General features: G+C 49.2%; 1 protein-coding gene across 4 annotated transcripts in view; it reads right to left on the bottom strand.

Moving 5' to 3' along the window:
* PAK3 (p21 (RAC1) activated kinase 3) overlaps positions 1-24,765 on the bottom strand; it is a 146,820-nt gene that overhangs the window by 60,208 nt on the left and 61,847 nt on the right. The window contains exon 1 of one of the 4 annotated variants that reach the window (XM_029996392.2): positions 20,703-20,827. The exons of the other annotated variants lie outside the window; for them this stretch is intronic. The gene's annotated coding sequence lies outside the window, so the exon portion shown is untranslated. Of the gene's footprint in view, positions 1-20,702; positions 20,828-24,765 lie in introns of those variants that run through there. 4 annotated transcript variants of the gene reach the window in all.

Below are 24,765 nucleotides of genomic sequence, written 5' to 3'. Positions count from 1 at the left end.
GGATAATTGCCCATGTTCTTCAGAGAGCATCAGCATACAGCACTTCCCGGTTGGTCACTAATGGCAGCAAACACATGCTGAAAGGGAAACTTTACAGAATGCAATGTGCATGTCTCAGTGGAAGAGAAGACAGCAGACCGACACACCAAATTATTACCTAACTCTAATGGGAGACTCCAAGCAACAGTAATGCAATACTGGCTCCTTGACGGGCCAGATCACAAGAGAAAAATACTACCTTCTCTTTGCAAGACTACATGTCATGATATACCAGCCAGCAACGTCCTCAGAACTTCTGTTGATAATGAGCACCATTGCCAGCCATTCTCATTAGAGTGCCACTGTCCTGGGTGAAAAAAGTTACAGCAACAAAAAATACCTGCTTACGCCCCAATCTTTACTAGCACTGCTTGGCAGCTCAGAGATCCACCCCACCAGTGAGACACACAGACCTGGGCTAGGAGAAAGCTACAGTGGAAAACTAGCCGAAGATCCACTAGTGGTAAATGTTCAGGTTTTTTTCCCCCCTTGTGGTAAATTTCAGGGGCAAATCTAAGAGCAGCCTCTATGAAAAGGCAGTGACCACCTGTTCTGTCCGTTTAGTCTCTATACCTGAATGAAAGCATCCTCCCACTTCTAGAAGATGAAGGTTCTTTTGCAAAATTAATCATTTCTTGCAGCTCAAACAGCGCTTATTTGCCATCAGAAACAAAAAAAGACAATAAAACCTTCCTGTACCAGGGAAGAGAAAATATTTACCTTGCATTAAGTAAACTTTTCCCAAGGTGCAGGCACGACTGTAAACAGGAGGAAATGTTAAGAAAAAAAGAGATGGTAGAAGCTGTTTGCAACTACACACCTCAAAGCCAGAAGGGATACGAAACCGGATCCCCTCTCTTCAGGAGTAAAGAAAATTGTCACAAAGAACCACAAATTATTTATTAAAGAGAGTATGATACCACAGGGAAACAAAACAAAACCTAAAATAATCTAGATGCATTTCTATCAAAAGAAACCAGATAACAGCAGAGGGAAGACAGTTCTTTCCTCTATTATCTTTAATTCAATTCTGCTTATCAGCATCATCATTACAGCTAAAAGTGCAAAGACTTTAACACATTTAGAGTCTTACTCAATTCCCACCGAAGTCACCGAATAGACTCCAGTAATGCTGTATCAGGTTTCTACGGGCCCTTCCAATCTGAGGAGCTAAACGCTCCGTTAAGGACTAAAGGAATTCAGCTTCCTTGCCTTTGTGAGGAAAGTGCCCTGGCTGCCTGCCCTTTCTCTGACTCAGACACACTTGGCCCAGTCCTGCGAAGGACTAAGTTCCCCCTGCTCCCACCGAAGTCAAGGGCATCTCTAAGGCTCAGCATGCCGAAAACCAGGCTGCCTGCCACACAGGGGCCAAACGCCAAGATACCAGCCAGTAAATGCACAAACCCTAGGAAGAAAGAAAGTGTGAAGGCAAAGCCCACGGCTCAAAACGGGCAGCCCTGTATCATTTTCTGTGCATGCCAGGCACGTGAAAGTCCTGCTGTACCAGTTATCACGCTTCTCCATTTCATCCTGGGACCTGCGAGTCTAATTTGGGCTGATGCAGAATGGTGTGCGCACTCGAACAAGCCTCCGCTGGAAAATGTGGGCCATCACATCATGGTTTATTACTGTTTCATTATCTTCAGATTCAATTCAGCCTGCAACAGCTCCTAAATAAATGCAACACTTCACAGATCTTGTTCCTGTATTACTTTCTGTGTTTTAAAATATTTTTCTTCCATTATCTAGAAAATATTTATACACAGTGATAACATTTTGTGTATCTGAAGAGTCATTTATCTCAGGTTTATGAAGCCCTTCACCAGCTACAATTAATTAAACCCCTTGACACCGTATAAGTAAATTTCAGTAACACCCATCCCTAACTGCGATAATCTCAAAGCACTTCTGGAGTGATCAGTGAATTCTTATTAGACAAATCACATACTTGTCTGCAGAGCCAGGGCCAGAATTCTGGGCTTTACACTGCCAAAAATCTCAGCCTTTCAGCCTAAAGGAGAAGAAGCACTAAAGACAGACACTGCAGACTGTACACCACGCAGCCTGTGCCAGACAAAGCTCACCCTTGGCATCAGGAGCTGAACAGAGCTTACCTGAGCTAGCCAGAACACAGGCACCAGCCTGCAAAGAGCTTACAAATTAGGAAATCAATGCACAGAGATTAAATTATCACTCCAAATTGCCTTAATAAATCTATGGATGTAAAAATGGGATAAATTAACAAACATGCCACCACCTGTCCCTGATATACACCAAGAGCCCAAACTCCTCCTCTTGCTGTCCGGCATTCACCACTAGCAGCTGTAAGCTCTCCAGCTAAGAAATACAACCGGAGTTCCTAGGTTCTGCCTCCTGTACACACAACATCTAATGTATCAAATCTATATTCAGAATTAAATTGTGCAAAGCCTCTCCTGTACTCCAAAGAATAGCAATTGCTGCCAGTTGAAGACAATGACAGCAAAATCCTCTTTTGCCCTAGTGTACTGCTGCACTTGTTAGCTATCCACCAGCCAAAACAGTCCAGTCCAGATAAAGGTCTATGGAAAGTCAGCTTTATCATCCCTCTACCCCTGCGCCATCAGGTGGTTTGCAGCACTAAGTCTTACCTGCCACACAGTTGTCTTGTCCTTGTAAAGGTGCATACCCTCTGCTATGTTTACCTTGATACTCTGATGTTCAAACACTTGCCTGCAGCTATAGGGGCAGGTGTACGTGGTCACGTCACTTACTGAATACTCTTCTGCTAGATGCACTGACCACATCCCCTTTGCACGTTTGCAGCCTCAGATCTCTTTCAGCTACATCACTTAGTTGCTGATTTCTTTCAAAAAAATTGATTAATTCTGCTATTGACATCCCCATAATTTCTGCCGTTCTCAAGGGGAGCTAAGGTCTTTTAAAAATACAGCCTTCAATATCCGAATCAAATCCAAAAATCAGAAGGGCTTTTCCCATCCTGCCTCCCTGTGCAGGAGCACAGGAGGAAGTGCCAGGAATCTGATGTTCTCGTCTGCTCTGTAACTGACTTATCATGGGGACTCTGGCCAATTGCATAATTACAACGTGCCTCAATTCCCTCATTTCTCAGTGGCTACAATTATGCTGTAACAAATCCCTCGTCACCTGGGACTGATCCTGTACTTAGGATTCTGCCTCCCTGCAGGCACATCACAATCCGACAGGCACAGGCCGTGCTCCTGAGAGAGCCAAGGTCTCTGACTGGAGCTGGTCATGAATTTTTCAGCAAGTTACATGTCAGTGGCTTGAAAGAGAATCTTTTCATGGGAATATGCCACTGCTCTGGAAGGCCTCATCAGAAGGACATGTCTCTGGATGAAGCAGAGAGAGAACAGCATTTTTGTTCCCTTAGAGAATAGCTGAAGAAAGTGCGGACTTGGGGCTGTTAACAGGACTGGGAAATCCAGATTCAATGCAGGCACCAGCCTGTCAGATATGCCGACAGGGGATCCAGATTCCCCAGGAACAGTTTTTCCCACTCCTTTGTGAAAACCTCTTAATAGCATTTCTTCCATTCCCACTCTTTTCTGAAAAGCTTTAAAAGGTCTTAGTGCCAGGGAGATAAAGAAGAGAAAACCATTTCCTACTTGGCCCTACGACAGGGAAGGAGCTCAGGTTCCGCTTACCTGTAAATGGTGGTGTGTGCACGCAGTGACCAGGGTATCATGAGCTGAGCTCTCAAGAGTCCAAGGGTGTTAGAATCTCCACTCAACCTCCCTCCAACAAAGAACCAGCCTGCTGGCCACCTCCCAGGGATTCTGTGCAGATTATTAATTAGTTAATGGCTAGCGAGTGCTTGGAAAAGGTAGAAGGTGAGATATTGCTGTCATTTCCCATTGTTATCGTGGCTCTCTGACACACATGCCACGGGCAACTTGGATCCATCTTTCCTATGAATCTGTGATGCTGGACTCAACACGAATTAGTTCTTCCAAGCACAGCATGTGAGTTATAACAAGCAAACGATGATCTTGGCCTAGAACCTTTTAAGAGAGCTCTGGAGATGGGCACAGGGCCACATGCTCTTAACATGCAAATGTAGCCACGTGACATCGCTCTACCCCGAGAGACTATTTGAAGAAGCCCTCCTGCCAAAAGCTACTGTTCACCCAGAAAAGCTGGCAGAAAGGAAGATGTGTCTGTACTAAACCGTTTGCACAGAGCATCTGCTGACTTAGCCTAAAGTGCCACTGAAGGGATTCAGGCTAACTTTCCAGCCCCACAGTGACAAAGGCTGAGGCACACATTCTTGCAACTTTGCTCTAAGAGCAGTAACTCCCACCAGAGGGGACGAGAGGACCACCAGGACTCGGATCTACTGGAACTCATCAGCCTTCCCTTCAGCTTCTTGACCCAAACTGACAACACGGAAGACAGTGGCCAGACTCTCCTTAGAAAATGATTTATTACAATCTAAACTCTAATGCCAACACATTTAAAGCAGGCCTAACTCTTTCAGCAGCCAGTATTACTTAATTTGACAAGCCAGCTGCACAAAATGGATCAAAGCAAAGGCTGGAATTTGGACAAGCACGTTTACACTGGGTGTCCACACCACTCGAAGCAGGTGATTTATAACCGAATCAGTTAAGCTGCTGCCACTTTTCTGACAAGCCCAGAACTTCCTCCTCCCAGACTGACAGGATGGATTACCTTCATTTCTTTGTAAGTCAGAAGACCAAAGAAGCGTCTACTCTGCACCAAAGCTGTGCTTGCAGTTCTTAAAGATGCACCCAAGTCCGCTTTTCCAGCGGGCACATCAGCACAGGGCGCAGCCCCCTGCCAGCAGCAAGTGCCTTGGTGAGTGGCTGGCCACGCTGACTTCCATGGAGAAGCTAGTGGGGAGACGTACTCCCCTCTAGCTGCAGTGTCACCTTATGCCCTGGAAGAGAAAACTGCAGTTGTTCCGGTGCTCCAGGAATTACACACCTCTACTCTTTACAAAAAATCTGCTTTGATAACTTGCTGCCAACAGCTGTCAAAAATCCAATTTATGTGCATGCGAGTTCTGTAAGTGAACACATCAGAAATTACTGTTTATCATCCAGCTATCTCACTAATCTCCTTTTTACCAAACTCTGTGGATACAGGGTAACGTGGTATTAAAAGGACTTGGCTAGATTATCAGTGCAGGCAGCATGCAACACCTCCATTTCTAGGTGTGCAATCGCCTGCCATTTCAGATAATGCACCTTCCCCAAGGCTTTGGCAAAATACGCATTGGCGTTGCAGAACATCAAGAGACAGAGAGGCAATAAACTCTCCTCTCCATCCTTCCTTCCAAGAGATAAATGACTTGGCAAGTTGAGCGATAAAGAACCAAAGTAATGATATGTCATTAAGCTGCAACTAATACTGACAGAGAATGGGTAAGGGCCTGCTGGTTTGAAATGTTATCAAGGAAAATCTAGGATGTGGCATCAAGGCACGCATTGCAAATAGAATATATTTCATGCTTCTCCTAGAAATACTTAACTCTATTTCAAGCCACCACCTCTTGTTGTTTTATTTGGCATGACCACTTTTTGCCATAAAGAATTCCTTCTTCTGTCAAGGATTTTATGAAGGAGACAACAAACAGCATCTACCAATGAAACAGAGAGCCTCCACATTCTCTTTGGCAAAACAAAGCTCATCTCAATCTTCATTCAGAAAGAAATCCCACCCTGGTCAGAAAACACTACCAGACCTCACTGCAGAGCCCGTTTGCTCCTCATGCAAGGCCTCCACCTGAATCTGTACCATTCCTGCATTTACTCCCCGGACTTCCTTGAAACAAAATTCCTGTGCCGAACATCTTATCCATAAATTTCTTGCCAACCATGATCAAACCTTCATTCATTTGCTTTCAAAGAATATGATGGGATTCGGTAATGCAGCAGAGAAATTACTGCCCATTTCAGATGCACACAAAAGGCAGTGCTCAGCTCCCATGAGAATCCAGCTCTGGTTCCATGTGTCTCACCATCCATGGGGAGAGCAAAAAACTTCTACTCATCTGCCAAGCAGGAGTTACTTAGGCTTATTGAGCACATATTCCTGCACGTTACCTTCGGGGCCTGGCCGAAGTTAACATCTTCAATATCAAGAAGCCACCTACATGACTGAGGCAGCTACTGGTGCTTCTACAGCCTGTTCGGGTCCCGGCCTCTCCCCAGAGATCACCACAGTGGGGGTTAAACAGTGGTTCTGGTATTTGCAATGGAAAAACTGGGAGCTGCTGAAGGATCTGGGACTGCATTCCTTTAAGTCTGAAACACGATTCATATTAGATAATACAAATCTCTCATGACCTGTGAGCTGAAGAGGGAAGTTTCTCTGCCCCTTTGCCTTTGACTAGTTCCACTGATTTCTATGACAGAGAAGTTTGAGGAAGAAAAGCATAAACCCAGTTCTAACCTAATCTGTCTTCTGATCCCACACAACATTTACATGTGGCCCGTATGTGACCGGCCACCAAGGCAGATTCTGTGCCAGTCTTCTGGGCTTGTACCATTCCCAGCTCGGCAAAGTTTCACAACAGTAGAAAGCTGGGGCCTTTATCAGAATGGGAATGTTCAGTGTTACTGACAGAACTCAGTCATGATTATCCAGGTAGATCATTATACTCTCTTAGTAATTACCACCAGCGCTAATGTAACTTTGGCTGTGCAAACTATAAGAGTGCCTTGATGTGATTCACATTCGGGGGCTTTATATCATAAAGTGCAACATATGATCCCAGTCTGACAAGCTGATACTGCAGACTGTATAAATGGAGATGAATCACTTCCTAAGTCTTTGCAGAAGGTTTGTTTACCCTCAAAGAAACAAGTTTCCATTCTTCTAGAGGCCGCCTGGACCGCAGAACCATGCATTCTTTTCCCTGTCTACAAGGAGGCACCTCCAGGGTAGAAGCCCTTTTCTGAGTGACTGGCCTATGCCTGCAGCCATGTGCAAAATGCCTGTCCCAAGAACCCTGTTTAAGAAAGGAAATCTTGTGAGACAGAAAGGACTTTGAAAGGAAGCTACAGAAAGGATGAACGTGTGCTGGAAAACAGCAGAACTCTTGAGACCATGTTCCTATTGCAAATGCTATTTAGGTGTCACATCAAGATGAGAATTGATGCAGTTATTAAACACAGGTATTTTATAAACCTCAATTCTGTAAATTAAATGAAAACTTGAGGTCAGACCACATAACTGGAGGCAGGATTTGGCCAAAGGCCATTATTTTTCATAAGGACTGGCCTCTGGGATAGCCGGAGTGGGCTAGTGAGATAGTTAACACAGACTAAGAGAACAGTACTGACAGATTATGGCAGTACTGTCCCATGGCAAGGGGGATGAAACTAGATGATCTTTAAGGTCCCTTCCAACCCAAACCATTCTACGATTCCATGATTTTTTTTTGCTGAAAGTAATCCCACCACTGAGCTCTGACACAGGTTTGAAAATCCATTCAGATCCCAGAAGCCTGACTGCAAAACAATTCAACATGTGGCAAAACACACATCCTCTATATGCAAGACTTACCTGGGATGCTGTTTGGAGTTTGTTTACTTGTTTTCCCCTGCTCTCTCAATTCTAACCTGCTTATATTTCCAGGAATTAAAGCTAAAGGGCAGAGTGATAAGATTTTTCCAACATCACAGGAAAAAATACGGCAAAACTGGCTTCCCCCAGACTATCAGGCCAGAGTTGCAATTGCATTTTCACTTGTTTCACTAGACCCATAAGACACCACTTGTGCTGAACAGGTGCAGGGGGAGACATCAAGTTTCAGGTATTGTCCAAACTGAACAAGAGCATCATTTGTTGGTAACTACTTCCCAGTTAAATGGATTGAAATGGGTGAGTCCCTTGAGTTGAGGGATATCAGCCTTCTGGAATGACAACGGCATGAGCCCAATGCGTAGTAATTCAGGCCCTACCTTCTGCCTTCAGAGTGTGAGGCACAGACATTAATACAGAAATGCAGCTCCACAGGCTGTGGGATCCTGGGTACCAGAAATTCTGCTCAGTGCAGAGTCTCAGGCAAAGCACAGGGAAGGGAGAGCCCAGAGGGACACTCTCTAAGATGTGGTTCCAGCATCCACAGCTGGCCTAAATTTTAATCCATGCCAGAAAGCAGCTCCTTTCTCACAGATGGCTGCTGTTAGTGAGCGCTGACACCCACCATGGAGCAAGTGGGCATGCAATATTAATAGCATCAATGAGAAAATTATGAGCCCACATCAAAGCACTGAAAGTTTTTTTACGACATTTGGCTTTAAAACTAAGTGCATAGGGAAAGGTATTACACTCAGCTAAGCATGTTTAGAGGACTTTCTTTTTAAGATGTGATTCTGCAGTTTTCAAACACACACATATGCAGAATGACCCCTTAAGGACAGGGAAAAGCTGCTGTCAGCTGTAACTCAGCAAATCACAAGTAACACAAAGAAATAAAAATCAATGCTGCTCTGAAATTTAGCCTGGTAGAAAAGTCAAAGCTATCATAACTAATGGCTGAGAAGTTCTGCTGTGACCATGTTTTTCTGACAACACGGTCATCCCCTTGGAATCTGGGTCTGAAGATTTTGCTGGAATTAAACAGAAAGCAAACCAATAATGCAAACGAAGTAGTACAAACTCATTTGCTAGAATTTTTCTAGTAACAGGTAATGATAAAAGAGCATAATGAATTAATTAATTTAGAAATCTCCCCTCCTCCATTAAAACACTCTGACATTGGAGCAAACTACATAGAGCCTATTCTCACCAACAGAGGCAGCACAGCTGAGACATGGATGAAGACGCTGTCAGCAACGCAATCTCTACGAGAAGACTCTTGGATTTTGGGATATAATAAATTAGGGACAAGTACCAAGCATAGAAATATTATCATGAGGATATAGTGGCTGTTACTGGTATCCCTTTTGACTGGACCAGAGACTGCTCAGCCACAGCTAAGTCTCCACAGATGGGCACAGCCCAATCTGAGCTCCTCTGCTTGCACTCCAAGCAACTTGATGCACGTGTCTGTTTTGACAGCTGTAAAGGCACATGAGCACAGAACCGTACCCACGCCAGCATGCCCTGCAAGGTGCCCGTCATAGTCCTGCCCTGCTGACAGCTACAAGAGTCTATCACTTCCAGCTTGGAGGACACGTGCTCTATCACTGCAATGCTCTGAACAGCGATAATGTATGGCATGACGGCAATAGTGAAGTCTTCATGTGATTCTAGATGTGTTTCTTTGATAGCTCTGGCACTTTAACATCCACCCACAGTGAGGGCCTGACATCTTTTTAAGTAGTTTGTTGAGACACTACAACCTGATGACTCAACTTAGATATTTGTCTTAATCTGCAACAGACCTCAGAGCTGCACAGTAAAATACAACGGCTATTTCCTCTCGGAGCAGGTGAAAGATGGAATCAACCACTACTACATCTGCTCTACTTCCTCTGCTCAGTTAGCTGGTTTCATTTTGAATCAAACCCTGCCTATCTTCTACTTAGTATTTGGGCACAATAGACAGGATCAAAGCCAATCCTATCTTACACATGTGCAGCCTCCCTGACTTCACTGGCGCTCAGGCCAGACAGTTTGAAATTACATCACTGGCATCTCGATGCAGCTTAGATGGCATCACCTCAGGTTACATAGGAATACAGGACTGGGAGGGACCCGCCGGGTCACCAAGTACAGTCCCTGCTGTCCAGGCAACCACGTCACCTAATCCCTTTATAAATGAATCAAAAATAGTTATGAACCATACTTCATCGGGCACATCCCAGGCTGGCCACGAATGATATATTGTGGTGTAAACTGACTCGGGAAAAAGTACACAGACACATCCAAGACAAATTAGAAACTGCAAAAAGCAGGGAGCAACTTAGTCTAATGGCCAGGCAATGGGACAGGCAGCAAGATGGCCGGCTCCCATGCTGACCTGTTCCACCCACAGTGCTCCATCCCTCGGGTTCCTCTGGGCTGAGACCAAGATAATGATGTTGTCCTTCCTTTGTAGATTGTCTTTAGCTCTACAGACAAAAAGAGGGATACAAGAACTAACTATTTTTATCCACTCAATCTCCCCAGCAGGTTGTTAAAGCCCATTTTAAAGCCCTCCTTTGCAATTCAGTCTGTGGATAATTTGCTACCTGCATCTCCGTAAAGTTTAACCTGTCAGAGCCTGGCAAAGGTGTAATTTCATCCCCAGGCTCTTCTGACTTGAGACTCTGGAGCTTCTCTTTGTGGATAAAGTATCAAAGCAATACCTCCGTGAGACAACAGCCCTTTGCATCTCACAACCCATGCATTATTCTCTCTAAACATAGTTTAACAGGCCAGAATCAAAACTTTTGCTCTCCCCTCATCTCTCCTCCCCCCATGCACACTTTAAGAAAGAACAAACACAGATAAGAGCAGTAGACAGAGACACACAGACAGAGAGAATGGTTTATCCCACAGGCAGAGGATTACTGCATCATGATGTAATGACCTTGTGCAGAAAAGAAAAAGGTTACTTACATGACAGCACGAGTTGTAGAAATACCAGCTCCTTTCCAGAACAGGGTAAAACAATGTCCATTTAAAGTTACGCTGAAGAAAATGTAAAACACTTGTCCAGTGAACTGGAGAGAGAAAGAGCAAACTTCAGCCTAACTGGCCTGGATATAATCTCTCTCCAGATACACACAACATGTTGAACCAAGCAAGCAGGAGTGTTGTTCATCTAAGCGTGCATGGAAAGCAGGTGCCATTCAGCTTTCTGTGTGTTTGCATCTTCAAACATTCAAGAGTCCCCTCCGCTCCCTACAAGGTGCAGGGCAAAAATTGTCACTTTTGTGTTTCCTTTCAGGTGCAAAATGCTATGGAGCCAACCATTTTATTTGCCCCCTGCAAAGACTTTACATTTGTATTTTCTTGGAATGTTTTCTTCTCCCACTGAACAACTGGAGGCAGGAGGGCCACATGCTGCCTGTATATGAAGCAATCCCATGAAAGAGTAACTCGAGGCCAGGCTTGTTTTCTCTCTTTAGACAGCATTTAGCGAAGCCTTGGCCATGACTAAAACTCCAAGGCTGAGTTAATCACATTTATGACTACAGGTTCCTCAAAGGGACTTGTTTCTAATGAATTTTCAAATGCTATGAAAATAATAGGCATGGTATTTACCATTTAAAACATTCTAGAAGAACACCGATGTTACTGCCCCAGTACAGCACACTTACTTCACTGCTCATTCATCCCTCACTGTTGTTATTCTGCTAAAGTGAAGCGTATGTTATTAAAGCCAATATTTACCAACAGATACTACAGTTGTGAACATAATATAGTCCTTCCATGTAAAACTAGGCTTCCAACAGGAAATAAAAGGCATTTGGCAAGTCTTAGCCTGCCAAGGGCAACTGCTACATGTCCTGTTTCCAGGACAAGAAAGCCCTCCAGTTACTCCAGATACTTCCAGTGGTGAATGCTGAGCTTGTCTGGTAAGTTTTCCGATCCCAGTGGAAATCCTACAGCAGACACAGAAAGCTCTGAGTCTGAATTGGCACCAGATGCTTTAGAAAACAAGTGAATTTCATTTTGTTACAGGAATATGAGAAGGCCAAAATGCTTTATTTGTCAGCACAGGAACAGTCACTCATCTAAGAACATGAATATTCTGTTGAAGTTGCTATAAAATGAGACTCTTCCAAGGAAACCCTGCACTGAGCAACAGTGCTGTGCGCCAGCTTACAGTGCCCTCTACACTTGTATGCAACAAGAAATGTATTTTCTAGAGCAGACAGCCTTCAGACTAGAGTATGGAATATAACTTGCGGCAAATTCCAACCTCTCAAGAAGAAGCCTACAATATCTCCCTGCTAGCTCAAAGACCCCATACAAAGGCCAACTCAACATCATGCGTCTGCTGCAGTGTTTCTTCTCAATTAACCAAGAAAAAGTGTATTAGCCATACATCAAAACTGCATTGCAGCTAGAGCTGCCAATTACTTATGGCAAAAGGGGAGGCTGATTCATTTGACTGTATGTGGGCCTTGGCTGGAGTTTTCCCAAAATGCTACAAGAAAAGAAGAAAACCTCAGTGAACCTCCCCCTCATTCCCACTCCTTCCTCCCCCCCAAATCACAGTCAAGAGGCCCGTGCTTGCAAAAACATTTCCTGGAGGATTCTTTCTCCAGATCACTCCTTTTCTAAATTCAGACAAAACACACAGCAACTCAAAATACGTTTGCATATGATACATATGCATACAAGGACACCCCTCCCAAACACGTACAAGTGAAATGCAATGCAAAGTGTCTAAAAAGCCTTTAAATCCCCAGTCCCCAGAGAGCCCCTACATCTTCCATTATAAATCCTGCTGCGTTACGTGGCCACCTGTGTAATGGCTACCTTACAACACTCGGCTCAGCAACCAGCCTGCAACAATGGCTGAGCAGGGCGGGGGGGGGGGCCTTGTCTTTTTGCTCGAAACAGTCACAAACCAGAACATTTCTGCTAGGCACAAGCACATCCTGAATCCAGATCCTTTCACAAGCTCCTTGTATCGCATGCGTTTAACACCTAATATGTCACAAGCAGCAATTCTTCATCCAATGTATCCCTCTTACAGTGCATATGTTTTGAATGAGCCTTGCAGCCTCGGGGTGCCGGGGCTCTTCTCTCCCTAAGACTGCCGGATGGAAGCACCACACGTCTGCTTTGAAAAAGGATACAAGAAGTAATGTTCCACCATAAATTGTCCTCATTAGTCGCCACGGACCCAAATTCTATCATTTAGGCACCTACTAGCCCAGGTTTGCAAGGTCCCTGGCCACACCACCACCACTGCTCCCCACAGTGAGTTCAGGACACAAAAATTCAATCATGTTTGCCTCTAACTGGCATCTTCTATTGCTCTGCCAGCACCCCACTGATGACCTTGGACATTTGACTTCATCCTTGTGTTTCCAATGTGTCTGACATGAGTCAACCTGGCACCCAGCCCCCCTGGAGCAGCCAGACCCTGCCTCCGCTGCTTTTTCTCCAAGCCTGACTTTTAGCCATTTATTGTAAACATTTAAAACAGTTTTCACAGAAAACAGGCTTTGAAATCCTCAGAACGCAGAAAAATGCTTGAAGCATGCACCTACTGCTCATTGCCTTCTGGCACCAATGTTGAAAATCCAAGCGAGCACACTGGGAGGGAGCCTGGGCCAGCCTGAGCCGCCCTGTCTGTGGCAAGGGGGACCTGTGGTCAGACACGGCCAGCTCCATGGACCACAATGTAGTACCTCACTAACACTGCAGGACAGACCAGTGCAAAGCTGCTTCTGCCTAATGACCCCACCAACAAAAGCCATCAGTCTAATGAGAAGTCATGCTTTAGAGGCTGTTTGGAATACGTAAGAGCCCTATTTTTTCCTTGCCTTGCCCAAAAGTGAGTCCTACTGCGGGTTGATTTGGGGATTATGTTTACCAGACTGCTTCCTGGGGTACATACACAGCTATAACTCTCAATATATAATTTCTGTTCTGGTACGCAAGCAACTATACTCAGGATAACCACTCCAATAAACGTATTGCTCAAGTAGAGGATCACACATGTTCAGCTGTACCATGAGGCCAAGCTCGCAGAGCTGGGATCAGCAATGCAAACATCATGAAACACAGCTCAAAAAAAAATACTCAAGAATCGTGTAACTGACCTCTTGCATCATCTGTGGGCCTGGAAACTTCATCCACATGCTGTTGCTCACTAAGTAAGAGGAGAGAGACCTTACCACACCAAGGACTTAGAAGTGGAAAACCACCTCATACTCAGATTCCTATTGCTTTTCCTTATTACATGAAGAAGCCTGGCATTCACCCTGCGTGTCCAGAGTGCTCTACGGACCACAGGAGAAGACAGGGCATGCCCTGAACAGCAAGTTGCTCAAAAGCTCTCGCTGTCTGCATTATGGATCATGGCTGTAGGAAGTGCCCCCTAATTAGATGCTTTGGAGACATTTTACTTCAGAAACACACAATGGTACCAGGAGTTCCAGCGTTTCAATACCACTATAGCTTTCAAAAAGAAGGGTCCAGGACACAATCTCTGTGCGTGAACTGTCAATACACTGCAGAAAAGAGTTAAGGCTCCACTCTCAGCTTATTCCTTCTGAAGTGCTTAATATTATTCATTAATGCCACTAGAGAGGAGGATTCTGCATTCCCCTAGTGCAAGAAGAAGTGCAGAGAGAACAAGAGCATGGAGAGAAGGTGTGGTGCAGGATGTGGGGCAGAAATGAAAGGAGAAGACTGGCCCCACAGATTGCCACTCTAGATACTTCCATATAGATACTTCCACATGGATACTTCCAAATATTACCCCACCTTTTTCTGGTCCATGCATCCTACAAAGTGCAAAGTGCCTCCTCAAAAAGAAACAAAACAGGGAGCAAATTCTGGCTCCTTTAGTCTTTTTTCTTGCTAGAAATCTCACCTCTTCCCAACTTGAGTTCCCAGAGCCTCTGGAATGAAGAGAGGAGAGCCATAGCACAGCACAGCTAACAGAGACCATATCTGTAGGAAATAAATAACCAGGATGCCAACCTGAGCTGGCTAGGCTCACTAAAAAGATCAAACGAGGATGTAAGCAGCTCTTTTCTAGAGCAGGCAGGCATCGTTTCAGTTGTTGAAATATTCATGCCCCGACAGGAGCTGTTGCATCAATGTCTGTCCCTGATACAAACAAACCTGAGCTCAAAGCATGACAATCTGTGTTGTGCAGAGTGGAGTCACAATTAAAGGCATTTTCCAAGCCTCCATTTCTGCATGCACATGTTTGACAGCTTTTCTGGTGACACTTCAAGAGCATCCCAAACCCAAGTCCACAATCTTCTGCCTGTGAGGGCAGGTGACATTAAAAACAGTTTTAGCAAATGCCCAGGATTTTAATTCTGTGACTTTCATTCTTCCCTCTCGGGTTCACCATGCAGCAGCAGCCCCATGTTTCATCTGGGGAGTGGCTGGGTGCACCTGATAAATATGAGCTGGCATCTGGGCACTGCAGGTTGAATCAAAATTCTCTGCAGGGAAGCACCTGGAAAATTTCTGATCTGGAGGATTTTCTCCTTCACAATAGGGAATAGAGAAGGAGATGACAGAAGATGGAAAACATTAGGCCTTTCACTCCCCTTGAGAGACACACAGAAGTACATTCCAGTGCCCTTCCCAAGTAAAGCAAACAGCAATTTATTCATGCCAGCAAAGGGACAGGGACTGGGGGGCCACACAGCTGCTGCCCTTTCAACAGCACTGTCTGGAGAAATGAGCACGCTCAGGTGACATGACAAAAAAATGTTTTAGTCCTCCCCTAGTCACGTGCAGCCAACTGTGCATACACCCTGCAAAGCAATGGTGAGCCTGCTAAGGTGCCAGAACGTTTTCAACACTTGAGGATTAGAAAGAAAATGAGAATGGTCTGGCTCTGGAGCCTGTGCTGTACTGCAATGTTGAAATGGCAGTTTGTTTCAGGCTTATAGGGGATCTAAGGCTGGACAAAAATGACATTGCAGTACATTGTCTTGTGGAGAAGCCAAGCACATGCGTGTAGAGCAAGCTGGATCAAAGCACAGCTATCACTAGTCCACGTGCAAGGTATCGCTTTCAGAAGTCAAGGGGTCGTATCAGAATCTTTGTTTCCATTTCTCTGAGGAAGCACACTTCTGCCCTTAGGATTATGAAGAAACACGTAAAACTTTCCCAAAGACTCCTTGAACACATGGTCTGGGATCCAAATTGCTTTAATTTGCTTCTGACAGCAATAAAAAAGTACACACGACCAGAGCAGACAGAGTGAAGGAGGTGTATCCAACCTTAACTTTGCCATTTGCAAGCCTTACACGGTGCTGTATTGGAGCGTCCTGCACCTGTACTACACAGAGAGCCCCAAAACCAGCATGGCCACATGGAAGCAGTTCAAACTATTCAAACCATGTAACTGACAGCACAGACGCCAGGGCAGAGAAGTGCTTTGCCCTGATCAGTCAAGAGTCAGTTGCATCTGTCAATACACTACTAGATGAGCAATTGACAATAAAAAATAATGTTGGGAAATGAGCCCATTGAACATACAACAACACTATTTTACCCTTGAATACTTAATGCACACAGTCATGACGATAAGTCATTAGAGCAAGACAAACCAACAGAAAACATCTGCTCATGCTAAGCAATATTCATGGCAGAGCTTTCTCAACTGAACAGGACAGGGCCCTGTTTTAAAAGGGACATTTGTAAGTCTGCCTCTAGAAAAGAAGACACGAGACTGGACATCGGAGTACCCGGAGGTGCACCTAGCCCAATGCTCTGAGAGCCAGACCGGCAGGTAGGGCTGGTGGCACATGCTGACAAGAGGATCCTCCCAATCCAGGAGCCAGAAGACCTGGAGCACTTGCGGGCCCGCCTGTCCCCCGCCCAGGGCTTCCTGGGGTCAAGAGCTCCAGCAGCTGGGGACAGGAGACCGCGTCAACAACATCAGAGGCTTCTTGGATGACAATCGGTCGGACTGACCGGGCGGATGCCATGCTGCTTGCCCACAGCAAGGGGTACCCACCTGCCACGTCTCACACCACTTGGTCGTGGAGGTGAGGGCCACCTCGCAGCCCAATCTCCTGTCTCAGGAAACCCAGCAGGCCAACTCACAAACAGGGCCATGCCAGAGCTAAGTTGCACCCGACCAATCAAACATGCAAAACGAAAAGTCCCTTTGCTATCCCCAACAGAGCATACCCTGCATTTGCTGTCAGCTGCGCACAAGCCACAGCTGCTGACGTTCACCTGGAAAAGATCTCCAAAACTCAAAGCACTGAGACAAGACAGGAGCAAACCACAGATTCTTTTGTCGTATTTTTCCATTATAGAATTACTGCTAGGGGCAGGAGACACGCCAGCGACAGCAGCTCTGAGACAAGACATTCACATCAGCATCTCCACCTGTGCTGACCCAGGCCCAGTGAGACCTACCAATTACCACTCAGCCTAATGCCATTCTTCAAGTATCAGGCAAATCAAAGTACACATAGAAGAAACAGAAGACACGTAAGCTCAACTAATTGTGTCTGAAAGGTAAAAAGCAAAATAGAGCTGCAGGGGGAAAATGCTAGCTAAACACAAAATAGTACTGGCGAGTAGAAAGGTTTATTTCTGCAGGTGAAAGTTAATTCACATTTCTCTCTCCCCTTCCTGCTGCTGCCCTCCCCACCCACTCACTCTGTTCCCCCTGCCCATTAAGTTCCTGGGAGAAAACCTTCAAGCACCTTTTGCAGGAGCGAAGGCAGGTAATGAAAGAGGAAGATCACAGTGAGCTCCCACCTGCCCACTGTGTAGCACAGCAAGGAACAGAAACCAGTACTCAAACCAGCTAGGCACAAGCTGACAGCAATGTGAATGTCCCAAAGTCACAGGGAGTCCAACCAGAGCAGAATCGGAAGCCAAATCTGGCCACATCTCCCCTGTGACCAGTTCCGTGTGCAGACACGGCTAAAATGAAGGAGGAGTTGAAGGCAGATCTGAAAGACCTCCAGCTTCCAGGCTGTTTTTGATCCCAGAACACCGGCAGCTCCAGGAACACTTGGATCCACAGTCACAATTAAAGTATTAAAATAAAAAGAGGAGAAAGCTTCTAGGCAGAGGGAACAGGAACTGAAATGGGACTATCACCACAAACCAGCTCTCCTCTAGGAGCAAATGCTGCCAGGCCAGGAGATAGCTAACACAGGAGCTGGGTTTGTTATGGCGAACAATATGCTGCAGAGCTGAATTTGTCTCCCCTATCCCTGCAACCGTACGCACAAAAGTTGCAAAGAAATATGGGTGGTGGAGGAAGATGACCTCTTGTGCCAAACTTTGTTTTTCCAGACCTTGTGAGCTGGCTCAGGACGCACAGGATAATTTGGACTCCCAACTTCCACACACTTTTAAATACTGAGTTTTGGTCAGATCCTTACAGAGAAATTGCCCAGTGAACGGTCTACTTGGAGAGGTAAAGTCCTCTTTGCTGTAGTCAACAGCAAAACGCTTGCCAGCTTCTGCAGGACGCCCCTACACAGTCCCATGGGGCTTGTTAGTTTAGAGGGCACAAAGCCCCCGTCAGACATTCCCTACAAGAAGCTGGCACGCTTGCGCTAAAGCCCCGAGGTGAACGAGGCCCGAGCACAGGGCCCGTGATGACCAAAGCAGCTCACCCTGGGTATTGCCTCCTGCGGCACTGCTGCCACAGCTGCCTCCTGAACTGTTGCTGCTGCAAGTGGTGGCCTACGAGGCTGGAAACTTAATCCTGTAACAGGAGCTCAGGGCTCGCAGGAGCTACTGAGACTTACTTTTAGTTATCCAGAGTCACTCAGTGAAGAAATGCCACCCATGCAGGTCTCAGTTCAGAGCACAAACTCCTCTGCAGCCCAGAGGCAGCTGCCTGCAGCCCCCCACCCGCGAAGCCAGCCACCCCCCAAACACAGCCCCCCGCACCGTGCCTGCCACCAGCTCCTCTGCCCAGTCCCACGCTCAAGGAAGGCAGCTCCAACCAAGGCAGCCACAAGCATCGCCGTCCCTCGCCAGCCCTGTGCTCACGGCAGAAAACCCAGGCTCGGGGAAATCCTTCTTCCCCTTCATGCACATAACCCGTCATGGCAACCTTCACTCCCCGGCCTTGAACAACCCACCAGCCCGCATCCCAGGCCTAAAACTAATCATCCCCGATTGCCGATTTACTTTGTTTTCTGCTCACGCCGTTGGATAACCTGTGACTGAACGCCTTTCCCGGAAGCACGAGGCTCCTCTGCCAGCCACGTGCCCCACTTCCACGAGAGACGGGGCAAAGGTGCTTGAAAATCCCCAGTGCCGCTCCTGCGCGGATGGCCCGCTCTGGGCCGGCAGCCCCCCGCACCGACTCCTGCCCGGGGGACACCGGGGTCCCCTCCGGCACACCCACCTGCCGCGAGCCGCCCCGGGCGGTCGCCCTGGCCGGGGCCATGTTCTCACCCCCATTCTCCTGCAGCTCCCCAGCCGCTCGCTGCCCCTCCGGGGTCCCGGCCAGCCCCGCTGCCCCCCCCCGGGGCCCTCAGCACAGCGGCCTCCTCCTCCCGGGCTGCTCCTGTCCCCTCGCAGCTGTCCCCAGGCCCCCTCCTCCCTGCCTGACAGCCACCGAGAAGGTGGATTCACACAAGAGGAGGAGCCAGGGGAGAAGATCTCATCTCATCATCCCCTCCGGCCGCAGCATCTCCTTCCCTCTCCCTCCCTCAGGCAGGCAGGTAGCAGCCCGGCTCCGGCCCTGCAGCCTCCCCCCCGGCCCTCCCGACAGCCCGTCCTCCTCCTCCTCCTCCTCACTCTGGGGTGATTCATGTCAGCCCGAAAGTCGCTCAGCAAAATGCATTTTGATCTCCGGCCTCCTGGTTCCCGGTGCTGAACATCACCACCGACCATGCCCAGAAGGAAAACAAAAAGCGGACTCCCCTCTCCCGCAATCTTTGCGCGGCGTCGAATTTGGGCAGGTGGGGCATCCGGGAGGTGAGGGGAATAAAGCTTTCAGGGCCGTCTGCCAAACTCTCCGCACAGATAACCAGGCTGTTCACCCCTAAGGCACGCTGCGCCCACCCCAGCAAACGGAGCCACGCGGGGAGAGACAAGATCCGACGCCCCGACACCCTTCGGGGTTGCGAGTCCAGAAACAGCCCTGCTCTTTCCAGCTCAGGCCCACAATCTCTTTCAGACGTTGCTCACTTTGAAGCCGTGGCATTTACTGCCTGAATTCTCTCAACCTTCTACATTAAATAACATCGCTGGATTTAAAACGGGGTTCATTTCTGGCACCGGTGAAAACTGGATCCAAAAACTGTCTGAATGACCAAAAAGGGGGCACTCGTGCTGAGCGCATCCCCCGCTGGAGGAGGGAAGCCTGGAGCAGCCAGACATCATGCTGGAGCACTTCCCCGGCTGGCTGGTGTACAAGTCTGGGACAAAGGGATAACCCAGCACGGGGACCAGCTTCAGTGTGGCATCAGGCACCACCGTGCATGTGCCGGGGAGAGACCACCCTTCCCCGAACGGATTTCGGGAAAAACTTAGCAGGCGTTTTTAAAGGGGTCAATCGGATGCGTGTTGCCAATAAAGAGTATTTTTAAAAAAAAAAAAAAAAAAAAAAAGGCCGAGTTATTTATAGCCCAGAATTTCTCACTCCTCTGCAGAAGCACAGCCCAGAAGACTGCATTGTTGGAAGACGGGGAACACAGGCACCACGGCAGCCTTTATGGCCGGTGTCGGCGCTGACATAACTTCAGACCCGACGGAGGCTCTGCGGCGCGCCGCCACGCCGGGAGTTCCCTCCCGCAGGACACCGGTCTCCATTTACAGCCGGCGCGGAGGCCGCCCGGTAACGCAGGTGTCACTGACGGCAGCGGAACCCCAGACACGCAGACGAACCCCGCCACCGCAGCGGCCCGGCCCGGCCCTCCCCTCGGCAGCGCACCCCCGCAACGGCCCGGCGGGGCTCCCTCCCCGCCCTCCGCGAAGAGACGGGGAACCCGCGCAGAACGGCCACGGGCACCGCATTCCGCGGGCGGCCCCGGGGCGAAGCTCGGCAGGCCGCTCCCAGCCCCCGGCGGCGGCGCAGAGCCCGGCGTTACCTGGAGCTCCCGCTGTCATGCTGCACCGGCCGTCCCCCGCCGCGGCCTCACGACGCCGCCGCCGCCGCCGCCGCCGCCGCCGCCGCCGCGGGCCCCCCGCCCCCCCCCACCCCCGGGCGCAGCCCATCTGCCGCCCGCCCGGCCCCCCTGCGCCGCCGCCCGCCCGCCCGCCGCCGCCGCGGCCGCCGCCGTCCTCCAATCGCCGGGCGCGCCGCCGGGACGCGCCGCCGCGCCCCAGCCCGTGTCGTCAACCCGTCGCCCGCTTCGCCCATTGGCTGCGCTCGCTCGGTTTTGCGGCGGCCCCCTCGGAGCGCGGGGGCAAATCTTGTGGTTCGAGGCAGCTGAGTGGGGAAAGCGCGGCGCGGGGGGGTCCGCGCGTCCCGTCCCCCCGCCCTCCCCCCGGGTCCCCCCCTCCGGCGTGGCTCGGCCGCGGCAGAGCCGAGCGGGCACCTGGGAGGCGGGGACCGGCAGCCGGCTGGTACCGAAAGGTGTCCCGAAAGGCATCATAACGCTCCTTGCTCCTCGTCCGCAGGGAGGAGGAAATGCGCCGTGAAATTTCGGGTTCCCCCCCCCCAAATGACGTCTGCCGTGTGACAGCCCGTGGGCTTTTCCCGTCAGCACCCAAACGTGGGAGAAACCCACCAGGAGCAAGGCTGGAGCGACCAGCTCCGGCCACTCCTGCGGCAAAGAGGGCGCTTCCCTGCAAAGACCCCCAAATGCCCCAGAAGAAAGCCCTCCTTTTTCACAGTGGGTGCCTTCCCCTTCTCCTTCTTCCATTCAGAATTACGCTTCCCCGAGGCAGAGCGTGGTCCCGCTCCTGCCTCTCCCGAACCCGCAAGTTGAAATCCTCCGTGAAAGGTCTGAAAAGTAGAAACAGACCCCGGTTTGAGGAGGATGACCTCACGTTTACAATATTTCCAGAAAAAAAAAAAAAAAAAAGAAAAAAAAAATCCACAGACAAACATGACCGATTTTACAGAGCCCCTGGGGCCGCGGACACGGCAGCAGTGCCGGGGCTGGGAGCACCGGCCTTGCTCGGAGCTGACCCCCTCGCCGGGGCTGTGCCCGCTCCGGGGGTTGGCAGGCGGCTCTGCCAGCCGCTCTCCTGCCCGTGCCCCACCGGCTATGGAAAGGGCCGTGCTGTTACATCCCAAGATGGGCACATCTTTGACCTTTTTTTCGTTTTTTCCTGAGGGAGAGGCACAAGGTAGTGTTTAATACTGCATTACGCGGCAGCCATGGGTGAGAAATGAAGACTTAGCTTCTGCCGGCTGCTATTGCCAAAGGTAAGGCAGGTCCCATGTAATTACCCAAGAGGAGATAACAAACCCTCCCAGCCCCACCACACGGTATGTGATCTTCTCTGACCACGAGCGGTCACACTGTCGCCTTACAGCTCGTTCAAAGGACAGGATCTCCCGAAGCAAAAGCGCACTGAGTCACCCAGTCAACACTGACGTGACAAGCAGCCCCTACTGAATCACCGCCGTCCCTTCCTGCCGTACGCCGAGGTCTCGCCAAGGTTTTCTTCCCCAGTACGAGTCAAATCTATCACTTGGCCAGCTGGCTCTGCAGTGACCACAGTCAAGCCGTGGAGCAAGTTGTCAGTGCTGTTTCCATCCCTGTAGAGAAATACCCCTGCGGATGGATAGATGACCCTTGGGATCCTCTAAGGTCAGCAGCGACCCTGCGAGGCTGCTGTCCCTCGATGGTGGAAGAAGAGGCACCTTCCACTTTCTGCTGCGCATAGTGTCCACCCCAGTGACGGCACGGTGCGCGTCCAAGGGGGCTTGGGACAAGCAGGTGGGGTGACCCCTGCAGAGGACGCACTGTCCCTTGTTCAGCCACGACAGGGTAGTTTGCAGAGGGCTTAGGCTTTGGCCCAGCTTTTCCCCCTTCAAAGTCTGTGCAAAGATTTAGGGGAACGTCCCCCAGCTGCGGTGATGAAGGGAACGCAGCTGAAGAAGCTGTCGGGGTCCCCGCAGGCTCACCTAGCCCTTCAGGGCTGAGGGGCCATACCTGCTGTCGTGGTTTAACCCCAGCTGGCAACTAAGAACCACACAGCCGCTCGCTCACTCCCCCCGTGTCGGGATGGGGGGGAGAATCGGAAGAGTGAAAGTGAGAAAAGTCAAGGGTTGAGATAAAGACAGTTTAATAGGTAAAGCAAAAGCCGCACGTGCAAGCAAAGCAAACCAAGGGATTCAATTCCCATGGGCAGGCAGGTGTTCGGCCATCTCCAGGAAAGCAGGGCTCCATCACGTCTAACGGTTACTTGGGAAGAAAAACATCATCACTTTGAACATCCCCCCCTTCCTTCTTCTTCCCCCAGCTATATATATTGCTGAGCATGACATTGTATGGTCTGGAATATCCCTTTGGCCAGTCGGGATCAGCTGTCCCGGCTGTGTCCCCCTCCATCTTCTTGTGCCCCCCCAGCCTCCTCGCTGGTGGAACAGGGCGATAAGCAGAAAAGGCCTTGGCTCTGGGTAAGCACTGCTCAGCAATAACTACAACATCCCTGTGTTATCAGCACTGTTTTCAGCACAAATCCAAACCGTAGCCCCCATACCAGCTACTGTGAAGAAAATTAACTCTATCCCAGCCAAAACCAGCACACCTACAAACCACCCTGGCTGCTGCAAACTGCTGCTTAAAAACAGGCCACAGAGTTGGAAAGGACAACTCCAGAGTAAAAATTATTCTGGATTACTTCGGACACAGAACAGTAGGTTATTTACCAGCCCCACAGCCCAGCACACCACAGGCAGTGTGAGGCGTGTGCCCCACTCAGGCTTCCGAAGGAGGGACACAGCTCAAGGAAAAGCTGCAGACAGACCACCAAGTCAGGCAATTACAAATGTTAGGACTGAATCTGCAGGTGAATCACTTTCATTCATTTTCAAAAGTCCAACTAAAACATAGTTTTAGCATAAACTATTAGCAAAACTATGCTTACAAGCACTATAAGAAAACTGCAGGCTCTCTGAGACACCAAGCCTGGTGCCTTGGGTTCTGTCTAACTTTGCTGAAGGCTGGGCGAGAGCAGATGAAGGAAGAGTTTCAGCTTCCTTTCCCCTGTGAAAGAGCAGAAACTTGACTCCGTGACTGCACGTGGTGAAAAAGCAAGATCAGATCCCTTACTCTCAGCCTGGTCTGAAGTTATAACTCTCTTGGGAGCCAAGGAAACCTTGCAAACATTGACTGTGCACGGTGGAGTTTTTCCTGAAAATCACAGAGCGTTTTTAAAAGTCTGTGCCTTTCGGGTTGGCCTCTGGAGACCACAAAGCCCTTGAACCTGTGCTATTTCAGCCTTCTGGGGTTCTCCAGCTATCTTTAAGCTACTGGATGGAAGCTGGCTGTCCCATGCCTCATAGGAAGCTGATGCCCCATGCCTGTCCCATGCCTTCCTGGGAAAAGAGACAAAGAAAGGAAGCAAAGGCAAAGGCCAGAAAGGGGAAATTGCCCAAACCGCAGAGATTTCTTGCCCCTCACCCCAGCCGTACATGAGGCTGACCCTGTTGGAGCTGGAGGGCTCCTCTGCACGCTGTGACCAGCCAGGTGTGCCGACAACGGGCACATTGCTCGTGGCACGCTGCTGGGAGAGGGAAAAAGCTGAGTGACTGCACGGCCAGGGCACCCACACAGTCCCGGGGCGCGGGGCGCAGGGCTCGGCAGTGCAAGCTGGACTTGCTCCACGGGTCCGACACCTGGGACGGGCTGGGCTGGGCCAGACCTGCAGAGTCTTGCTGAGCCTGATCCAGCCCAGACGTGGACAGGGTGCCGGCTTTGTCCCCACAAGGCACGGGAAAGCAGGCCGGTCCCTGCTAGATGTCAATCTTGTGTGACTGTCACATGGGTGTCAAAGCTAGTTGGAAATGCTTCGCAAGTCTGCACGCCCACGAGGTCCAGCCCCCTGACCCGCAGGGCCTGCCTGAACCCTGTTTTTTCAGGAGCCAGCTAGGTCTCTGAGCAAGGGTCTCATCCTGCAAAAGTAACCTCAGAAGCTGCCCTAATCTGAGCCCCAATGCTCAATGCTTACGGAGTGTGAGAAGCAGGGGGAGGG

This window comes from Aquila chrysaetos, chromosome 21, assembly GCF_900496995.4.
Source record: "Aquila chrysaetos chrysaetos chromosome 21, bAquChr1.4, whole genome shotgun sequence".
Classification (NCBI taxonomy): Eukaryota; Metazoa; Chordata; class Aves; order Accipitriformes; family Accipitridae; genus Aquila; species Aquila chrysaetos.
This window is presented reverse-complemented; position numbering and strand designations above follow the sequence as displayed.